This window comes from Triticum aestivum, chromosome 2B, assembly GCF_018294505.1.
Source record: "Triticum aestivum cultivar Chinese Spring chromosome 2B, IWGSC CS RefSeq v2.1, whole genome shotgun sequence".
NCBI lineage: Eukaryota > Viridiplantae > Streptophyta > Magnoliopsida > Poales > Poaceae > Triticum > Triticum aestivum.
The window spans coordinates 7,639,727-7,646,284 of NC_057798.1; the positions used below are offsets into that span (position 1 = coordinate 7,639,727).

Sequence of the window (6,558 nt, forward strand, 5' to 3'; positions counted from 1 at the left end):
GGTATTTATGGTAGATTGTGCTCGAGCTTCGCTAGAATTAGATTATTTATATCCTTAATTTTCGGCCACCAGAGTATGTATGATATGCATGTAGCTTTAGCATCAGGAACGGTCAACATGAGGTCACAGTTTGGGACGAGCGCACTCAAGTTTGGTACAGATGGTCAAAGTTTAGTGCACTTGTACCTGTCATTCTTCCCCCCTTGAAATGAGGAGCACAGAGATATCTTTCCGTCGAATCCAATGCCCACCTTTTATTTCTTCCTGAAATCTTAAAAGTGCACGCGCATTTTTTCGTAGGAACGGGCGGCCGGCTTGTTACTCATATGTGTATCTCTTTTTGTCAGCTAGTGGATGTTTTTTATTAGCATTAAATGCGTACATAACAGATTCACGCATATTTATTCAGAAATACTAACGCCCACACGTGTGGACGTTACCCAACTCGCCCACACGCCTCGATCGTCGTCCAATATATTTTGCACGAATCTTGGCACGAAAAGGTTGATTTTGTGTGCCACGTAGGACGGGGCTGGTGTGTGGGCGTTGGAGAGTTTACCCACACGCTAGCACCACGCTGTTTGCCAGCTGCGCTGTGTAGGCGAACTAGTTTCTGCCCACACAGCCAGCCACCTAGTTCATGCGCATGTGGGCGAACTACTTTTCGCCCACACGACACTCCTACGTTGTGGATAGCAACTGCAGTTAGACGGACGTGGCAACTAGGTAAACACACATGGCAACTGTGATTTTTTGCTAGAAGGCAATTGCAGTTGTGCGTACGTGGCAACCAGATAAACACATATGGCAACTATGGTTGGACCACACATGGCAACTAGGTAAACGCACATGGCAACTACTGTTTGACCATATGTGGCAAGTAGTTAATCACACACGACAACTATGGTTGGACCACACGTGGCAACTAGGTAAACACACATGGCAACTACTGTTTGACCATATGTGGCAAGTAGTTAATCACACACGGCAACTACGATTTGATTACACGCGGCACTATCATAAATTAGACATCGCAACTATAGTTAACCAAAACAGATAGAGTTGCCATGCTTTTACAACTACACTTGCCATCCCGGATAACTACATCTGCCAACCAGGATGGCAACTAAATCGTCATCCCGCGGGTACCTAACGTAGTTGCTCCAGGACGTGTGGGCATTTTTGCTTCGTGCCACATGCGCGGGATAGAGATGAGTAGTACTTGTTGGTGTGTGGCACGAAGTAGCCGCGCCCACACGTGTGGGCAATTCTAATATCTGCCCACACATAGCCCGTGTGGGCTGCCTCCTGCTCACACCACACACGGTGTGTGGTCGTATGTCAAATATACCAAACGTGTGGCAGTTATCGGCGTCCTATTTATTTTGGCCTCTTCAATTTTTTCAAAATCATATCTTTTAAACCACATGCCGGAATTCAGATCCGTTTTCATCGTTGGATTCAGCACGATGAGATCTTTGAAACTAGATCCTGCATGAGTATGTTTCAACGAATTTTTTTTGATGCCAAGTTTGGTGCTATATGGTGCAACTAAAATACTGTATTGTGCAACTTTAGTACTACATGGTGCAACGTTATTTTAAACCAACTTTGCAGCTACATGATCTAACTTCATATGAGGTTGCAACCTACCAACCATAACAACTTGATGTGCAACTAGTCTACTACCGCGACCAACTATCTAGTAGTGGATTGCAAGCCTTGTCCCTAGTCTAGTTGCACACACATTGATGTTTAGTTGACTTGTAATGTAGTCTAGTTGCACACATATTGATGTTTAGTTGGCAGGAAGACTAGTTACACACACATATACTCAGTTGGCTTGTCATTTAATCTAGTTGCACACACATGGATGTTTAGTTGGCAGGACTATTGGCACACACATATGCTCAGTTGGCGCGATAATGTAGTCTAGTTACACACACATTGATGTTTAGTTGGCAGAAGGACTATTGACACACATATGCTCAGTTGGCGCGGCTTGTAGTCTAGTTGCACACATATTGTTGTTTAGTTGGCAGGAAGACTAGTTCGTCAAAACATCCCCATGTGGGATCTACTTTTGAAGAGCACGTCACGCGGGTTTTAATAGTGAAAACAGATCTGAATTTCAACACGCGTATTGAAAGTTATGCCATTTTAAAAATTTAAAATCACAAAATAAATATGAACAAACACATGCACATGCATATACATGCACATGACGAGATGCATATGCTAGCATTTAATATGTAGGAGGAAAATGGACTACTTGATGACTATTCTAATTAGAAGGGAAGACAAGATATTACCTAAAGTGGCAGGCCGCTCGCTAAGCATCCCAGGCGGCCGTGCACTGCCTAGACGCGTCCTTATTTCTTTGGTGGTTACTTTCACATGCAGGGACAACAAAGGGAAATTAAGGTATACACGAGAAACACATACGTTGCCTTTTGTTTTTAAACTCCCCAAAGCTCACTACTTAGCAGACCTTTGCATCGGTCCCAAAGCTTAAAGCGGTCCAAAATTCTGGGGTTAATTTACAAAGAACCTCTAGAACCAGAGTTTACATGGACACGGTTTCCACGCTAAGACGAGGAGACATTATTTCGGTAAAATTAGGACCCTTGCGTCCAGTCGTACGCGGGGCGGTCTACCTACCATGAAGCTGCATATAAGGTGAAGTTTCGCACAGTTTCGGAGGCATACACCAAGACCCAAGCTCCAACCACAGCCATGCGACTAGTCATGGAGAACTCCCCTCTCCTACGCTTCATCTCACTCACTGTCTCACTAGCCACGTTTCTCCAGGCAAAGGCAGTGCCGTCCCTGCAAGAACAAGCAGGAGCCCTCCTTGCCTGGAAAGACACACTAGAAAGCTACCCTGCCCAGCTTCAGTCCTGGGGAATGAGAAACAACACTAACCGGCCCTGCAGCTGGTACGGCATCGAGTGCAGCAAGCATCAAGAAAGCCACCAAGAGGTGATCACCAAGATCTCTCTACGTGGGCTACGGCTGAGAGGGGAGCTCGACGCCCTCAACTTCACGGCGTTGGCGACCCTGACGAGCATCCAACTCTCGCACAACAGGCTCACCGGGAGGATCCCTCCGAGCATTGCGTCGCTCGGAGAGCTCCGCTTCCTGCTTCTTCGACGCAATCAGATAAGGGGCCCTTTATCACCTGCTTTAGCATCCTTGAAAAAACTACGGTGCTTAATGCTCCAGCAGAATGAACTCTCTGGTGAAATACCAAGGAAACTATGAGAACTAGAGAATCTTGTTTCGCTTAACTTATCTGCCAATCACTTGTCTGGTCCCATCCCCAGTGAACTAGGCTGCCTACAGAAGCTTGCCAGGTTAGATTTTCTCAACAACGACCTCACAGGCCCCATTCCAAGAAATTTAGGGAATCTCACTAAACTCACCAGCTTGTACATTGGTGGAAATTATTTATCTGGATATATTCCTCCAGAACTAGGTTACCTTGTGAATTTACAAGAGCTGACCCTTAATGTAAATGAACTCGTGGGCTCCATCCCTGATACCTTCGGGAGTCTAATTAACCTCACTCACTTGTATCTTTGGGATAACAAACTTTTTGGGCATATTCCCCCAGAACTAGGTTACCTGGTGAATTTAGAAGAGTTGGATCTTAGCAGCAACAAACTCATTGGTTCCATACCTAATACCTTTGGGAGATTGGTTAAACTCACTGGCTTGTACCTAAGGGATAACCAACTTTCAGGATTTATTCCTCGAGAACTAGGTTACCTGGTGAAACTTAAAGATCTGGTTATTAGCAATAACACAATCATGGGTTCCATCCCGGATACCTTTGGAAATTTGACTAAGCTCACTACCTTGCAATTCAGTTACAATCAACTATTTGGACATGTCCCTCGAGAAATTGGCAACTTAACGAATCTTGAGAAACTCGAGTTCTCCAACAACTACCTCTCTGGTCCTCTGCCACCCAATTTGTGCATTAGTGGTCGGCTCAAGAATTTAACTGTAGAAGATAACTACCTGAATGGACCTTTGCCATCAAGCTTGTTAAACTGTAGAAGCCTTGTCAGAGTTCGTCTTGAGATGAATCAACTAGAAGGAGATATTTCGGAGATGGGAGCTCATCCAAATCTAGTGTACATAGATATGAGGTCAAATAAACTATTTGGTCAATTATCTTATAAATGGGGGGAGTCTCGTAAACTTAACAAGCTAAGTATCTCAAACAACAACATCACAGGTAAAATACCCGCAAATATGGGGCAAATGTGTCAACTAAAGATACTTGATCTTTCATCAAACAAGCTTGAGGGAGAGATTCCAAGTGAACTGGGAAAACTTAAAAACTTGTTCCACCTGAGCCTCGCAGATAATTCACTCCATGGAAGCATACCACAAGAAATTTGGTCCCTATCTAGTCTGGAGTTTTTGGATTTTTCGTCAAATTGCCTAAGTGGTTTGGTACAAGGATCAATTGAGAATTGTTTGATGCTTCGCTCATTTAATTTGAGACAGAATAACTTCAAAGGAAGCATTCCTACTGTTCTAGGGGTATTGAAAAACTTACAAGACAAGTTGGATTTAAGTGATAATTCATTTGTTGGGGCAATACCAAGCCAACTTAGTGACCTGACCATGCTAGAAACTTTGAATCTTTCAAACAATGCACTTACTGGCTTGATCCCATCATCATTTAAGAGAATGGAAAGCTTGACATTGATTGATTTATCTTATAATGAATTAGAAGGGCCAGTACCAGAGAGTAAGCTCTTCCGAGGAGCTCCAATCCAATGGTTCATGCATAATAAGATGATATGTGGTGCTGTGAAAGGATTGCCCCCTTGTAGTAGTGCAACTCAGAATGGAGGGAAAATGGAAGGATACAAAACACTTGCACTAGCCATGGTTACTACTACGATATGTCTTGTTCTTGTTGTATCTATATTGGTGTTTCGACATGGGAGGAACAAATCAAAGTCAATTGTCAATTCTAGAGTTACACAAGAAAACGTATTCTCTATTTGGAGTTTTGATGGGGCAAATGTGTTCAAGCAAATTGTGGAAGCAACCAACAATTTTAGTGAGACACATCGCATAGGAACCGGGGGATATGGATCTGTCTACAAAGCTAGAGTTTCAACATGTGAAATATTTGCGGTGAAGAAGATACATATGATACAAGATGACTGTTGTGTGAGCGAGGCAATGTTCAATTCTGAAATAGAGGCATTGGTGCGGATTCGACATCGAAACATCGTCAAACTATTTGGGTATTGTTCCTCCAGACAAGAAAGGTTCCTTATCTATGAATATATGGAGAGAGGAGACCTAGCAGAAATATTGAGATCCAATGCAAGAGCAATCGAGTTAGACTGGAGAAGGCGGATACATATTGTACTGGACGTGATTCATGCTTTGGCATACATGCATCATGATTGTTCTTCACCAATAGTCCACAGAGATATAACGAGCAACAACATTTTGCTTGATCTGGAATTTCGAGCTTGCATTTCGGACTTCGGTACTGCTAAAATTCTTGATATTGATGGCCAGAATATCACAAGGCTTGCAGGGACAAAAGGCTATCTTGCACCAGGTAAACAAAAATCAAACCTTAACAACTAGTTTTGTGCATGTGATGTATTTTGATCATTATGATGAACTTTGATCAATTTACTTGCAACACATACATATGTTAATTACATTATAATAATTGCAGAGCTAGCATATACAGAGAATGTGACGGAGAAATTTGATCTATATAGCTTCGGAGTGCTTGTTTTGGAGTTATTTGCGGGATGCCATCCAGGCGATTTGCTCTCATCCTTCTCGTTGAGAACCAAAAATAATGATGTTTACCTAAAGGATCTGCTGGACTTGAGACTCGTGCTACCAGATGCCGCAACCACTAGAGAAATATACTCCATGCTTAGTGTTGCAGTTCAATGCCTTGAGCCAAGTCCATCACGCAGACCAACGGCACGGCATGCCCGTGATGAGTTATCAACGATTAAAGCATGTGCAAATCATATTGATTTTATACATGCTAGGCTCACCATTCCTACACAATAGTGCCTATGTCTATGGATGATGTGATTGTGCCATGTAGTTCCTTCTCTACCACCTCGGTACTTGCTTGGAAAGCATAGTGAACTTGAACTAGTGTAAGCATCTTAGTACCATAAACCAGTGTATCATTGTTGTTAATATTATACAATGCAGGGTGTAGGGTTTTACCTCATCACGAGGGCCCGAACCTGGGTAAAACATCGTGTCCCTACTTCTCCTGTTACCATGTAGCTCAAATCACTAAGTTTGGAACCCCCTACCCGAGATTTGTCGGTTTTAGCACAGACACTACCCCAAATCCATATAAAACCATGCAAACATTGTTCCTACGTAGATCAACATAGAAAGTAGAAATCTGGCATAGATAACATCTAAACATAATCTGATTGGACATAGAAACTTAACACAGTCCGATCAAAAAGTGCCTGCCGCCCGAGTTCATCATTTAACTACTTAAAGTTCATCACTTAACAACTTAATACC

At 42.9% G+C, this 6,558-nt stretch overlaps 1 pseudogene; it reads left to right on the forward strand.

Moving 5' to 3' along the window:
- Nucleotides 1–2,743: 2,743 nt before the first annotated feature.
- Nucleotides 2,744–6,316, forward strand: LOC123039881 (MDIS1-interacting receptor like kinase 2-like; annotated as a pseudogene).
- Nucleotides 6,317–6,558: the final 242 nt, after the last annotated feature.